General features: G+C 48.7%; 1 non-coding gene and 1 pseudogene across 1 annotated transcript; one reads left to right on the forward strand and one right to left on the reverse strand.

The window, feature by feature from the left end:
• Positions 1 to 4,461: 4,461 nt before the first annotated feature.
• On the reverse strand, positions 4,462 to 5,767 carry LOC109777038 (cytosolic sulfotransferase 5-like; annotated as a pseudogene).
• A 9,319-nt stretch (positions 5,768 to 15,086) lies between these two features.
• Positions 15,087 to 15,203, forward strand: LOC120975045 (U5 spliceosomal RNA). The gene has a single exon (XR_005770890.1). It is a non-coding gene; the product is annotated as a U5 spliceosomal RNA (small nuclear RNA).
• The last annotated feature ends 906 nt before the right edge of the window (positions 15,204 to 16,109 follow it).

A 16,109-nucleotide genomic window follows, 5' to 3' on the forward strand; every position in this document is an offset into this window, starting at 1 on the left:
GACGTATAATGTGTTGCCTAGTCTTTTTCATCAGATCGGTCTTTTGGTTACATTGACTAGAGCATGCATTTCTACATGGTATCAGAGCCAAGAGGTCTTGAGTTCAAGACCCGGCTGGCGCAATTAAATTGCAGCTCACTTTCGGTCCACGTTTAGTCCTAAAGGAGCCACACGTGAGTGGGAGTGTTGACGTATAATGTGTTGCCTAGTCTCTTCCATCAGATCGGGGTTTTGGTTGCATTGGCTAGAACATGTACTTCTACAGATCCGAACGCCGGCGGGCCGGCAGGTGATGCGGTGAAATGCTCTGTAAATAAAGAGAGACTAAGATGCTTTTCTATACTACAATTTTGTAGAGATGTGGAGAAGGAAAGTGTTACTGTTCTTTCAATAAAGTTTCATGTTCTGAGTCTGCATGGCATGAAATACTCTGACTTTTTCCTTTTAGTTTCTTCAAAGGAACAAGTCGCCATGGACAGGTGCTCTTCCATCAGATCGTTTTTTGGTTGCATTGGCTAGAACATGTACTTCTACAGATCCGAACGCCGGCGGGCCGGCAGGTGATGCGGTGAAATGCTCTGTAAATAAAGAGAGACTAAGATGCTTTTCTATACTACAATTTTGTAGAGATGTGGAGAAGGAAAGTGTTAATGTTCTTTCAATAAAGTTTCATGTTCTGAGTCTGCATGGCATGAAATACTCTAATTTTTTCCTTTTAGTTTCTTCAGAGGAACAAGTCGCCATGGACAGGTGAGATCGGAAGATGGCACCATGGTCACGAGGAGCGGCGACTGAGAGGAGAGGAAACAAATACCTGCGGCTGCGACGGCCTGAGCGTTTGGGAGATGGGATGGAGTGGCGGCTGTGGGGCCGTGTCGACCCGACCAGTTGCGAGAGCGGTGGCTGCACGGACGCACTCGTGGAGGTGTCGGTATGCACCCTGGTTTTGAGCCTAGTAGGATCCTCACTCTGCTCTGGCCTCAAGGGTATTCGTCTACTTCGTGTTGTGCTCTTGAGTTAGGACGGTGCACTAATGAATGTTTGATTCTTTAGCTTCTTCTTTTCCTTTCCCTATCAATTAGTACGGTTCTTAGTTGATTGCATGATTAGGATTTAACACCGTATCTTAAGAAAATAAATAATGAATGAGCTCTGCTCCAGTTCGGTGGTAGCGGAAGAGAGGCAATCATGGAGGTGACAGGTGCAATGGCTTGAGCATGCTGGTAACCACACGACAGATGGTCATCCCAAGTTTGTAGGGCTGAGTTCATTGGTTGCTCCAGTATACCTCCCAGACAGTGCTTTAAATCATCAAAGCTTGACGTTGTTCCTTGTCATAGAGGAGGTCAGTATTTCAATTCATCCCTAGGCTCATTTGCAGATCTTAGGAGTTTGCTCTGTTTTTTGCTGTCCTTTCAATTTCTTTTTTTATCCCCCGTGCTTGAAGGATGATTGTACGATATATCTGTCAGTAGAACGAATCATGCTAAAATTTTCTTATATATAAATGATACATGAAACATTCACACAACTGCATCTATCCTTGATTTACTTTTTGGAGCATACACCTTTTTACTTTGAAATACACGACATTTATGAGGTGTAAAATTTCTCACAAGCACCATATATATGTAAAGGGCCTTCAAGACAATCTTATAGATTTTGTCCTATAAATATCATGTGTGTTTCAGCTACTTAGAAGGAGAGGTGGAGATGATGTATCAAGGGAGATGCCACCGCTGCTGGTTGGGGCACCGCTCTTCGCGTGTGTGTTTGTTGCCGATGCTCGCGTGATGGTATGTATGTTTCAGATAGTATTGCATTGAACAATAGATAAGTTTGTGATTCCATGGCAACACATGGGCATTCAACTAGATTTAGCTTCCTCAGATTAGGAATAGATCGGAAAGAAGGTGACGTGATAGGGCATTCAACGATGACATGGAAGCTACATGCAGATTCAAGGGGCAATAGATTGAGAGGTGAATGATGAGAGAAGGTGATGGACGACATGTTCAACGAGAAAGAGCGGCTAGAGGGTTGTGTGGTGTTTCCAAGAATATAGAGAAGAAGATGCTTGTATTTGTGTTTTGGTTCAACATCGCATGCAATATGCTCATTTGTGGGGAGGAAAATAATCATTGTTTACAAGTTCATTTGTTGGCCCGTGGCAACGCACGGGTAGCCTACTAGTTAATAATAGTGATTGATTAATAAAGTTGGACGATTCTTCTCTCCTTAATTATTCTGTTGGCAAATCATTCCACTGCTGCTGAGAGCCTCGAGGTCTCCTTTGTTTCAACCTGATTTTCTTATTTTTCAATCTTTCTACTGCATCGGGCCAAGCAGTGGAAGGCTGATGCGCTGACACTTCCGAATTTTCAGTGGAAGGCTGACAAAGCAGTGGAAGACTTATGTTGTCTATCGCGTATTGAAGTGGATATCCAGGTTGCAAACGGAGGTGGACTCGCGCCAGGTCCTGCACACGGCCCGCAAGCGGTTGTACTGCGCTGCCGGCCATGGAGAATCTGTGGACCACAGGCGGCCGGCGACTTCCCTGACAAGATCGGTCGTCAAGTTGGCCCAGTCCCTCCTGTCACAGGGTTACCACAGTCACATTGAGCTGTCAGCCTGCCAGGCAAAGAAAAACTACTGTACAAGGGAGGAGGACTCCGGACCGGCCGGACATACCATTCTTTCACTCGCCGCGGTCGCTTCCTCGAACGAACATCGCTGCCACTGCGAGTGCAAGCCAGCGGCAGAAGATCGGCAACTCCACAGCGGCGGCGGCGCGCTCGCGTCATCACGCCCTCGAATCTCGACAGATGATCGCTGCCGCCGGTGCCCCCGGAGATGCACCGCCAAGTCTCCGGCTCTGCAACCGTGTCCTCATCGATCTGGTCTTGAAGATGAGCAAGGGGTCTAGGTCTAGCTGATTGGACGTGATTGGTGAGTAGTAGTTTTTATTTCTGGTAAAATCCGATACTAGTTACCCTAACAAGACGTCCGATAATTTGAGAGCTTTCCATCCTCGACACAAAGCAAATGCAAGGGAAGGAAATCATGTAGGACGTGGTCTTGTTCTATTCCAAAATAGATGACCCAACAAGAAAGACGACCCCCTCCTAGAACATGACAAGTGGCACTGCTAATCTCCAAGCAGCCTGCCACATTAATCCATACCTCTATTCTAAAATAGATGACCCAACTTTGTATTAAATTGGGTCATCTATTTTGAAACGGAGGGAGTAGTCAGTAAATCCCCGTTCCCAATCACTGTTTATCCATTCCCGATTCGCACCTCTCACGATTTTGAATTGATTTTTTTGCCATTAGTATGAGTCTGCACACCGGCGGCCAACGACGGACCCTTGCTAGATGTGTGCTCGTGTGCTACTGCAGCCACCGCCGCCGCAAGGAAGGTGCACTGGCACGCTTCGTACTTGTCGTTCCATCGGAGAAGCAGTCACACGAGGACCGACAAGTTAGAGCCGCGTGCACGGGTGCAATCCCTGTGCCGGAAGCTCTTCCAAGTACAGAGATCCAGAATACTGAACGAAGACATCAGGTTCAGTGTGAAGACATTCAGAATACGGAATGAAGACACAAGTTATTCAACAGGGGTCTCTCTTTAACTTACTGATCACAATTTCAGTTGACGATGATGAATGGTGAAAAGTTAACGAACACTTCTGGTTTTGGTCAAACTGAAATAGGATAATACTCCAGCTTACACATTTCCTGGACACAATCTGGACAATATATAACATCATAAAAAAATCGACATGTTCTTGTGCTCCAGCTGATGATGGTGAAGATATCTCACACATCAAATAATGATGTACTAGTTCCTTCGTTGAATCTAATCAACTTACAGGAGGCAGCATTTGTGGAATCTTCCTGAGCTTGAAGTAACAATCTTGTAAATTCTCCTTGTATAGGTTGAACAAACCATTGCAGGATATGCACTAAATGGAGTATTTAACAAAAAAACTATCACAGTTGGGGTTTTTGTCCCACTGAACTGCCACTTTCAAAACGTCACAAAAAGCAACCAGTTGAACCTTAATTTTTTGCTAAAAACTACTACTTTCGGATAGTGGCCTGTTTAGACGATTTAAACGCGTTTATGACAGGCGAGACCCACCCGTCGGGGCTGACTTGACAGGGCGGAGACACCACGGCGAGGGAAGGGGAAGGAGAAGTGAGGGAGACAGCTACCGGAGAAGGAGGCGGGAAGAGGGAGGAGGGAGCCCGAGAGGGGAGAGCCATCATGTGTGGGACACGAGCACCCTTCTTCTAGTTATTCCCCTGTCCTTTATTCGAAGCAAGTCAAATTAAATAATAATAACACTGCAAATCTTGAACCAAATAAAACTACAAAGAATAAAAATGGTGGCCAAAGATAATAATGGAACACCAACGCCCTAAAATTTTGTTGAAAAACAGGTCATCCTGTAACTAAGATTTGAAAGACAAGCCTGACCCATGAAGCTTTTCCTCCACAATGGCATCGAAGCGTTGTGCCATCTCCGGCGTCATATGGTTCACCCAGTCCCCTGCCACCCCTTTCCTGAAGAAGGATGTGCGCGGGAACTTGACAAAGATCCCGTCCGCGACCATCTTATTGGCACTCACGCCCCTCAACGTCTCAATGCTGCACAGCTTCACGATCTCCTCTGGTAGCTCCGCCGCCTCCTCGGTCCCCGTGAACGGTACCCCGAGAAACTGGGCCAATTCCCTGACGCTGCCGACCGGGTCGCGCAGCATCTCCTCGTACCGCAGGAAGAGGATCCTCTCCGGGGTGACTTGGCTCGCCTGCCAGTAGCCGAGGATGTGGTCCCAGATGGGGCCGTTGGAGTGCTTGCCCTCGCATGCATTCTCGAACAAGTCGGAGAACGTGTACGTGCTGCCGTCCGTGGTCGCGGAGCTTTTGTAGAAGTGCCATAGGGAAACCAGCATATCCTCGGGCTCCCTGGATGCACATAGAGATTTTTTTTGAGAAATGGATGCAGATAGATATGACATATGATATGAGTAGCCAAAAATCATACTGAATGGAAGTAAAAACAAACTAGGAATCATTGAGTACCACGTTTATTTCAAAAACAAAAATGTACCACATGTATGAGTAAACTAAAGGCATATGGTTGCTGTGTACGCAATGCATAAGTCAATGGTGCTAGCTAGCAGCGTGATCTCCTCCAGCTCGGACTCTCTGAATGAAAAATTAGCGGAGAGAAATGGCAGGTTTTACGTAGATACCTACAGACGTAGACGATCTTGCAGCCAGGGCTGTGAGCGACGGAGGGAGGCAGCAGGGAGTGGTGCACGTGCGTGTTCATCAGCCTGGGCGACGGCAGCGCATCCAGCTTCGTCTCCTGCCCGGCGCTGAACAGGCTGTCGGCCAGAGGGACGCAGTCGTGTGGGTTGAGGCGGAGGAGCGGGTGGTCGCCGTCGCCGGGCGGGTAGGCGGCCCGAGCCACGTGGTGCCGCACTTGGGCGGGCTCGCGAGGAGCACGTCATCGGGGTGCGGCGTGAAGCGCCGCTGGAAGGAGAGCACCCCCGGCACCCTCCGGTGGGGCAGCCAAGCGCCCTGCCACTGCCGCATCAACTGGCCTGCGCGTACGGTGATGGCGGGCATGTCGGTGATGATGTCCGCGTACTCTTCTGGCGGGGAGACGACGTGGTCGCCGCCGTGGCCGCAGACGTCTTTGAACGGGACGGGGCCGACGAGGCAAGACGATGAGCCTGGAGTGGCGGCCATGGTTCTGGTTTGGTTTGGTTGTACAGTACGCAACTTACAATGGCGCTAGCTAATAATCAACGAGCTAACAATGGCACTAGATCTTCAAAAAATAACAATGCACTAGATGCATTCCACAGTGTTGACATCAGTGAATCCACTTGAAACAGTTAAATAAGGAGTGTGGTTTTTTAGATCCAGCCTTGGATTGCTGCAATTTCAAAATGAGATGTGTGACAAAGTGCTGTGTTTGCGGGCTGACTACCGTATTAACAACCATGGGTCAATAGCGCACGGAATAGTTCTTCAATTTCTTGGGCTGAACAATGCTTCCGCTGTCGAGCCTAAGAGCAACTCCAACGGACCGACCCAAACGGACGGCGATTTTATCCGTTTGGCTCGGCCAGGCGGACATCCATATCCGCTTTCGCGTTTGGGTCGGCGCGTGCGCCCAAAGCTGGCCTGACCCATTTTGACGGCGCTAGAAAAATAAATAAACACATGCGTATTAAAAAAGAGAAACAACATTAATTAAATATTAAAGCCGGCCACGAAGGCCGGCGAGAGTCCACGCGTCCACATTTGCATTTAAAAAAAATAAAACAGCCTAAACTACGAGGCGGCGCGCTGCCCTAGGCGGCGTCGTCGTCGTCCTCGGGGTCCGTGAGGTCGATGAGCGTGGGCCCGGCCCAGGCGAACGTCGTGTTCCAGAGCGCCGTCATGTCGGGCGCAGGCAGTGCCGGCGCGGGGGGGGGGGGGGGGGGGGGTGCGGCCGCCTGTGCAGCCGCGGCCTGGCGCGCCTCCTCCTCGGCCTCGCGCTGCTCCTCCTCGAGGTCGCGCTCGAGCATCTCGAGGTACTCGCCGTCGCGGCGCTCCTCGGCCACCTGGATCTGGCGCCAGCGCTCGAGGTACGCCGCCTCCTGCGTCAGCGTCGCTCCCATCCAGACCGGCGGTGCGCGTACCCACTCGCGCACTACTCCCGTCCAGGAGTAGCGCTCGATGGGGGACGGCTCCGGCTCGGGCTCCGGCTGCGCCTTGATAGGGGACGGCGGGGCCACCGGCGGCACCACGATGTCGCCCGCCACCGAGAGGGCAAGTGCCTGCGCCATTGCCGCCTCGTACCGAGCCTCCTCTTCCTCCGCCGCCTCCGCCCTGCGCCGCTCGTCCTCCTCGCTCTCCCGGTAGACGGCCGCAAGGGCCGCCTGGTAGGCGTCCTTCGCCGCCTGGTCCTCCTCACAGACGACGAGCGCTGGCGGCGGCGAGCTCCGGTCGACCTTGCGCACGCCCCGTCGCCTCGCCTCCTCGTGCTCGAAGGCGAACCACCTTGCCCAGTTGGGCGAGTCGGATGCGTAGGCGGCCTCGCGGCGCTGCTCCGCCGTCAGCAGCGCCCGCCAGCCTCCGCGTGAACCCGAGCCGTCCGCGGCGCCGCCGGCACTGGGATCCTATCTGGATCCAGATGCCAGTCGTGCGGCAGGGTCACGTCGGGATACGGCAGAGGTTGGCGGTGCTGCCAGTGCCACTCCGCCTGGTGCACTGGCACGTTCACGCGTTGCCTCTGCCGGCGAGGCGCCGGCGCCGGCGGAGGCGGGAGGAACTCTGAGGGGAAAGGGGTGGCGGGGTCCTTGCCCTTGCCCTTGCTGCCGCTGGCGCCGGAGAAGAGGCCCATCTCGCTGTGGTTATGGTGGCTAGGGTTTGCCGGCGACAGGGGAGCAAAGCTTGGCAGATGTGGACGGCAAGTTTGGATGAGGACGGCCCCGCCGCACGGTCAGCTTAAAAAAGGACGAGCGCCGTCGCTGACGCGTGGGCCCGTGGTCATAAATTAAGCTGACCGCGTGGGCAGCGGGTAGTTGGACGGCCGCCATGTGGGGACGCGGCGGACAGCGAGAAGGCGCGCGAAGCATCCGTTTGGCGTCCGCCCCGACGCATTTGGGGCGCAAATTTGGGCCGCAAATGCGTCGGCGCAGACGCGACGCGGACGTGATTTGGGTTTGGGTCGACGCGTTGGGCCGCCACTTTTTTCCGCGCCGACCCAAACAGACGCAGGCGGACGAAATGGGTCGGCCATTTGGAGTTGCTCTAATTTGTTTCTGTTTTCTTTTAACAACGAAAGGGGCTTGAGGCGCCAAATATATTAACTGTTACATTTTACAAAGAGAGTCGCCCTCGATTCAAGCCGTGTCGAGCCCCCTTCCTCTCCGACGACAGCAGCCGATTGCAGTGGGACTGGGTGGAGAGCGCGTGTGTATGTGCAGCGTAACTTTAAGTTTGTAATTTCCTTAGTGGAGTATGGCGTTATGCCAGCGAGATGGGTGTTGCCGATGCATGCGAGCTGCATCCGACGGCTAGCGACGACAGTGTTTCTTCTTGCGGTTCTCCGGTGGTCGGAGAGACAGAGGCAGGAGATGACTACTTCGTATGCCCTCTCTTTAATAAGTTCGCACGCCATCCAGATCTGGAGGTCATTGCGTCGTCCCTTAGGTGTGGCTGGTGGAGTGTGGGCTCTCCATCGATGATTACGAGACAACTGCTATAAAGAATATAAAACTAAACAATAGAGGATCATTACATCAATTTTGTCCGCATAGAGAAAATCAACTATGAAGTATGCAAGACCGTGTGGGCAAGTGGACGAGTAAATTTTTTTGATTATCTTTATCCAGTTCATTGTCATTATAGTATTGTTTTTGACTTGTTATCATGAGATCTTATATGTATGCATGTAACATGTGGGGATTTCGCTGAGAAGGCTATGCGTACTAATGATGTTACGTGAGTTGTACTCTAACGCGTACATCTATTGTATTATATTTGAATTATTGTTGTGGTAAAATATGTTGTTTGTTATGGTAAATTGTGTTGTGGCTAATCTGGGACACGTCTATTGTAATGTGTATGATCACACATACGCTAGTTTTTGTTGCTATTTAATGTTGGGTTTGTGTTGGCGGCTGGACATGTAGTCGTGGCCGGTGCCTCAGACTGCCTGCCACAACTAACAATATATTTCAGTGGCGAGCGCCCGCCCGTCACTGATGTCATGTTAGTAGTGACGGGTGCCCCTGTGAGCCTCGCCTGTTACTGCTAGACATTCCTGCGGTGGCGGCAGCATGATAGTGTAAGTATTTCAAATATAATAATAGCTATTAGTTGAGTGTCTTTCATATGCTATTTGCTATATGGAGATAGACTCCAAAGATATGCGGACCGGAAGACATTGAGTGGTGCAGTTTCTACAAAGTCAAGTCAGTTGACTCTGGGGGCGGCGGCCAGTGCTCGCGCGACCTGAAATCGGGGCGGCGGCCCGGATCTTCGTGGGTGAGGTGGCGGCGGTGAAGCAAGCACGTTCGTGCAGGCGTGGTGATGGCTGCGGTGCTGGGCGCGGCGGGGCTCGCATGTCCACGGCTGCAGTGCTGGACGCGACGGATCTGGGGTCCTTTGCCCAGATCTAGCACCGATGGATGGTGCTCACGGCTGGGGCTCTGGACGGATGGCAGTGCTTCTGTGCTCGGAGGCGCGACGGGAGGTGCATGCCGGGGCGGCGGCCCCGGGATGGTGGCAGCGGCGGCAACGACTGTTGCAGTGGCGTGGAGCTCATTATGGCATGAGGTGCTGTGATGGGATTCGTGCAGTGGTGGATGGCGGCAGGTGGTGGAGGTGTTCTTCGGCGGTCTGGACGCCCTCGGGTGCTCTATTCTGCATATCATGTCTGAGTGATGAGGAGCTCCGGCGAAAGCATTGCCCTGGCCGTGGTCAGGCCAGCGACGGCGGCGCCTACGGGCGCCATCTACCTTCTTGGAGGCTCGTTGTGGAGCTTCTTCGTCATGAGGGATTTGGCTTTCCGGATGTAAATCCTAGCTCCGGTTCTCCGTAGCGGGCGGCGAAGACGTTTACGTCGTGTGACCTCCTTGGAGGCGTCGCTTTTGGAGAGCCAGTTGTGGCCATTTCATGGGATCTCTCTACTGCTAGGGTCAGTGGATGCCGGGGCAGCGGCTCCGGGATTGTGCGCCGAGACGGCGGTCTCGGGAAGCAACGCGGTGACGGCCCCATGAGGTAGGGCTGCTACTCGACATGGCTTGGGTGGCGATCTTGAGCTGCGAGGGCGGCAAGGTCTTTGGCTCGGTCTACGCGTTCCAGTGGGGACGGTTGGACGATATGTCAGGGCGGCGGCCCCGGAAGTGGTACGACGGTCGTGGTCTGCGGGCAGTCACCCTGTGCATCGTGGGTTGCGGGTAGCTGGGTCGTGCGGCGTTGTAGCTCATGGGTGAGCGGTGGTACGTCAGGGCAGCGGCCCCGGAAGGTGGTGTTGGCTGATTGAGCAGGGGCGCAATGGAGTGATGGATGTCGGGGCGGCGGCTTCGAGATTTGGCAGCTTCGAGGGCTTTGACTTCGTGTCGCGTGGGTGGCGAGGTTCCCTTCAATGTTGGTATTTGGCAATGCCAAATGATGCAATTGGTGCAGGACCTGTGGAGTGCATGCCCTTCATTTCTGCGGGGAAGTCCCGTCGCTATTCCTTTCATAGTAGTCATGGATTCTTCTTTCCGGCAGTGGTGGAAGGCCGGCTTGTTCGGTGGAGCGGGGTTCCCGTTGCTTATGTATGTGTGGTGGGTGTTTGTTGTGTCATTCGGCATGTTGTTGACGAGAGTGGTTTGACACCGAGTGCTTTGACACCGAGTGCTTTGGTGTTCAAGGGTGGGCTTGGCCCTCGATGTATCGGTTTTCGTCCGGTTTTCCCCTAATTAACTGGGCAGCTCTCTTCTGCTTAATTAATGGATGAGGCAAATTTTTTACCTCCGTTTTAAAAAAAAAAACAAAAAATCAGTTGAAGCGTCTTCCGAAGAAAATCAGACAAGTCCCTACTTCCTGCCTCGGTGATCTTTGCCTTCTGCGTTGGCGGTCTATGGTGTTGGTCGTACTGCTGGAGTTGGTGCAGGGATGTAGATTTGGATAAACAAAAAGATCAAAGGTACGATCCTGTATGTCATGTGCGAATCCTGTAGGAAACACTTTACCTTAAGAAAACCACTCTTTCTAGAAATTTGAGATCTTGGACTGCACCATGGGATGCATATCTATTTTGCTTCATTGATCGTGTTTTCTCACATACCGTTACTTTTTTTTAATTGTTGCATGCAGAGGATGCCGATGTTGTCTTGGAGATGGGCAAATGATGGTCATGCGTCTTATGTTTCTGCCATACTCACTCTGCCGCTTAAGCTGAAATTAGCATGGTTTTGTTGTTTCAGACTATCTACTAAACTTGCTAACAAAAACAAAAGAACTGTTTTTTTTTCGTGTAATGGACACAATCTTGTCCATGTGTTTGGTTTGCTTGTACAAGCTGTGGTGATCCTTCAAAGTTTATATTAGGCAAAAAAGGTGAAAATACCTGACAACAACAAATCTGTAGTTGTTATTTGGTTAGACATAAGCAGTACTGCACTGGTAAGCATTATCTGAAAATTCTTTCATTTTTTTTATATATCACTAGGTCTGCGCAAATCATGCCTTCCCCTGTAATATTGGCAGCCAAAAGTGTTTGGTTAGCCTTAAGCTATCTGTGATGCTCATTTGTTTCATTTATGTGCGATGTTGCTACTTTTGCAATCATCCTCCTGTTATGCAGTCTTTTTGACAAACGCCAAATGGGAAGCGTCTGATTTATTGTTTATCAGTTGAGAAGCATTCGAGAAACTTGCATTTATATACCAGTTCAGGGCATATACAGTGGAACCTGGCCATTTTCTCCTTTTATTTTCTGATGGAACCAGACCATTCCTGGTGGCGTGGAGAAAAAACCAAGTGTGCATGCATGTTTTTCTCATATCAGTGACATATATAGCAGCTTAGCTATGCAAGGGTGGTGGTTTGGCTCCAGGTGTTGTACCTCAGTACTTTTTTTTAATATATTTCAAAGACTTCAGTTATCTTAAGAAAATTCCACATAAAGTTAAAAAGGAAAAAAAGGAAATTCCACATATACATCAAGATATGATATACATAACTATATGATCTTATATTGACGTTTAGGTTTGTGCCCACTATTTTGTCGATAGCCTTTTATGCTTGCTTCCTTCAAAAATGGGAATGTGTTCATTCACGAGTCGAAAACTAAACAAACATAAAAAAAAATTGGAAAAGGCTTATGTTTATTTGTCCTACTACTATTACTCGTCCATTCTTGCCATACAAAAAGAAAAATAATACACTACTTTTCCTAGTGGGAAATTGACTGGGTGTACATTAAAGAGCTGAAGTATGCCCACGATTTGGGTTACCAGATTATACCACTCAAGGGTTACTAGCTTGAGGAGATGATTAGTCCTTTCGAAAGCTTTGTGTTAGATATCATCAGCTTCTTTTACTGTATAGACCAAATAAAAATGATAACTAAGTAGGTTTGGACCCATTAAAGGGGCCAATGGCACACGCACAAAACATGAGGAAATTGGTACCCAGCAAGGTTGGCGAAGTCGGCGCAAGAAGTAGGTGGATGTGTTGAAAGCAACAAAGTGGCAAGCTTTTTTGCATTGTGGGACAAGAAATTCCCAGCCAATGCTAGGTTGAGACGTGTTAGCAAAGAATGGTTTCTCCAACAATATGAGGATGAATATTGAGAAAAAAAATCCTAATAGGCTATATTTTTGTACGTCTTAATGTTGAACCAAAAATTTGGGATTCTTTTCTACACATTGTAATCTAATACTCTCTCCGTCCCAACTTGCTTGTCTTAGACTTGTCTAGATACGGCATCCGTATCTAGAAAAATCTAAGACAAGCAATTCGGGACGGGGGTAATATTTGTTAGTTTGAAGTTTGTATGTTGTTTTTAGACAAAATAATAATATTTTCACATGGATCTTGATGGAATAATGGATGATTGGATATAGGGTGTAGGTGCATTGGGGCGAAGGGTAGGAACGTGAGGGTTCGGTTGCCTTCCAACAGAGAATTCGCCCGGATGAGATCATTAAATGTGTGACGACTATGAGTAGACTTTGTTACCTTTACCATTGTTAGGTAGGAAGCATTATGTTTCATCACTCTACAAGCCAAATATTCATGTAAATTTGGAGAACACTAAAGAGAAATCTTAGATTACATTTTGAAATTGATGCAAGAACAAAGAATGGCTTACTAGTTTGATGTATGTCCCATGGCAGCATGCGTAGTGCAGATTATCAAGCAGTATGAAGTCTTTCAGCTAAAGGTGAATAGGAGAACATATTATACATGTAAAAAAAATCAAACTAAAAAGTAGGTGGGACATTGTGTCAAGATTCATCCTATATTTTTTTAAATGTACAAGATTGATTGCAGTATGTTGAGTTAGACATCTATATATTGCAATCATGTATTTCTTTAGGCCACCTCGGGCAGTGTGGCGACAGTTCTTTGATGTTTTGCTCGTACTCGGTGGCCATCGTGTAATTTCCACTGCCACAGTCGGGCTTACTGATGTGACTGTCGTAAGGAGAATCAAAGCCAGTGCAACCATGAATGGTGCTCCTCCCTTCATGGTTGTAATGGTGTGAACTGAAAATAATACTCCCTCTGTATATAAGGCGCATCAATTTTCGTGCAAGTCAAACGGTCGTATTTTTGACCAAGATTATAGAAGAAAATTTCAACATCTCCAATTCCTAATAAATAAAGTATGAAAATACTTTTCATGATGAATCAAATGATATAAATTTGATGCTGTAGATATTAATATTTTTCTAGAAAGATGCACAGGTTTGAAAAAAAATTAAACTATAATACATCTTATATTTTGGAACGGGGGAGTAGACAAATCCCTTACAAAAAGTGTTAAGCATATAAGTACCTTCGATCTGATTTGTAGTGGTCAGTTACGCAAGACAGAAAGAGAGTCCTCCTTCAGAGTCCTTTTGTCCCAATATTAAGGATAATGGGTGGGCCTTTACTGAAAGAAGGTGGTTGATCCCCTACTTGTAGACAGATTTGATCGATAAATCTAAAAAAGATGCCAAGCTTTGCAAGGTCTTCTTCTTGAACAACAGCAAGTCAGCACTAGGTCCAACTCCCAATTATGGTAGTATACCATAAAAAATCATCATATTTGTCCATTTTATTAGCGTGGCCCAGAAATCAATATATTTGTTTGCCAGAGTGTACATGCAGGTAGTGAGCATCTATATACACGTATGAAAAATAATAGAATTTCAGAATATGTTTAAAAAAATTCTTTCACTAATTCATTTCTTTTGTACCAAGGCCTAAACAACGTTGTTCCAGGCCCTGTCAGTTTTCCGGTTGAATCGTAGCCAGGCCCAGTCATATTGTTGTCCTTCTCCTCACTCCTCACACCCACTCCTCACTCTTTTTTTTTTGAGGATCAATGTCGCTTTATTACTCAAGTGTAGCTAGGAATCTCGTCCGAGATGGACTGAAGGATACAATCAGGTGGCACAGTCCACCACACATTACAAATCTCATCACCTAATCCTACTTTAGCTAACTTATCCGCGGCTCCATTAGCTTCTCGCTTGGTCCACGTGACCTTTACCTGCATGAACTGCGTTAGCAGATGCTTGATCTCCTGAATGCATGGCCCCAAGCTAGAGAGATCTTCTTCCCTTCTGTTGATCGCCGCCACCACTGCCCTGTTATCAAGTTCAACGTGTAGATTCTGCACTTGCACTTCCCTAGCAAGGGAGATAGCTCGTCGACATGCTAGCGCCTCCGTCTTCTTCGGGCAAGACGCATGATCGAACACCTCGCATGCTGCAGCTATAAAGGCCCCATTGTGGTCTCTCAAAACAACACCCCCACCTCCCTTTCCACGGACTTGGGAAAAAGCCCCATCGGCGTTTACCTTGATCCATCCCTCCTCGGGCGCCTCCCATCTCACTCGTATACTGGCCTGGCGAGGAGCTACAGGTTTGTCATGTATCCCCTTCCACTCGTCCACAAGCCTTACTACCCGGTTCATTATGTCATGTGGATCCTCGATCCGTTTGCTATCCCTCGCCTCATTTCGAGCTAGCCAAAGGACATAGATGGATTGGATCATCACGGCTCGCTCCTCCCCTCCTGCCTGCGCGAACCAATTGAGAAGCCACCGAGCAACTGCACTCTGAGCTGCAGTCAGAAAAGGGAATTTCGGTGGCGAACCCACTCCTCACTTGGTGTGAGTTGGTGGCGGCATTTGCCTAAAAAAAGTTGGCGGCCTGTTTTGCTTTTGAGGCCACCGCGTGATCGAGCGAATCGAGCTTTCCAGGGAGTCGCTCGTTATTTAGTCCCACACTGCTTGTGGTGCTGATTCGGTGTCTAGCGAGGTGTATAAGAGGGCACCCAGGGTCAGCTGTAGGAGGCACGCAGCTGTGTGGTGAGCACAAAGCGAGCTATTCTTTCGCCTTTTACTAAAGAATACCGTGTAGACGTCACAATGAGCAGCATACCATAATTTTTAATGGGTCCTTACTCTTTTGAGGAGGGTCCCACAATGCAAATTAAGCAAACATTGAGTTTCGCCCGAATCTATTCAGTGATCTGATTGTCGACCCTTAAGGTATTTACTATAGTAGAAGGTCCCTTAAGTCAACTTCTGCAATGTGCGGGCAATTCAAGAAAATATATATTCCAGAAGCTCTCTGAACTTAACCCACCTCGTTGTAGGAACGTCTTATATTTTGGTACAGAATTAGTAATTTTTAAAGGGCCCCTCCCCTCTTCGGTGAGGGTCCCACATTTCAAACTTAATAAATTTTCCAACGGTTGGATTAATTTCAACAACATTCCCAGATTCCAAATCTGAGGTTGTAGAATTCTATTATTTTGCTCACTATATTTGATTGGACAATTTGAACTAGCAGTGCTGGGTTTCTTCAGTATTATGGTACTTCATCGCATGCAGGCTGCTCATCAGATGTTTTCTTCAAATCAGAGGTACAGACACAACATGAGCCACACAACCTTCACGCTTACTTTAGTTTAATATAAATCTGCTGGCAGGACACCTCATTACAATGCCAGTAACCTACTACATGTTCAAGCCCAAAGCCCCAACCAACTTTTCAGGATTAGGAACAACAAATCAAACCAAAGAATCCATGATAACAACAGATTTCACCATCAGGTAGCTTCAGCGGACATGATCTCAATCTCCGCGCACCCACCACAGTGGCGAAACCTTCAGAGTCGCGCCCTCAGGACCCACCGCCGTGATCTCCTTCATCCGAGCCACCACCTGTGCCATCCACGGTCTCTTTCTTTACTTGGTTCCGGGTCAACACCTTGCAACATTGCACAATGCACGCGTAGTTTCTTTAGGGAAGGAGTCCAGGCAGGCGATCAGCTCTGCAAGAGCCACCTTACCTTCAAAATATAGAGATGCCCACTT

The sequence above is a fragment of the Aegilops tauschii genome, chromosome 2 (assembly GCF_002575655.3).
Source record: "Aegilops tauschii subsp. strangulata cultivar AL8/78 chromosome 2, Aet v6.0, whole genome shotgun sequence".
NCBI classification, from domain to species: domain Eukaryota; kingdom Viridiplantae; phylum Streptophyta; class Magnoliopsida; order Poales; family Poaceae; genus Aegilops; species Aegilops tauschii.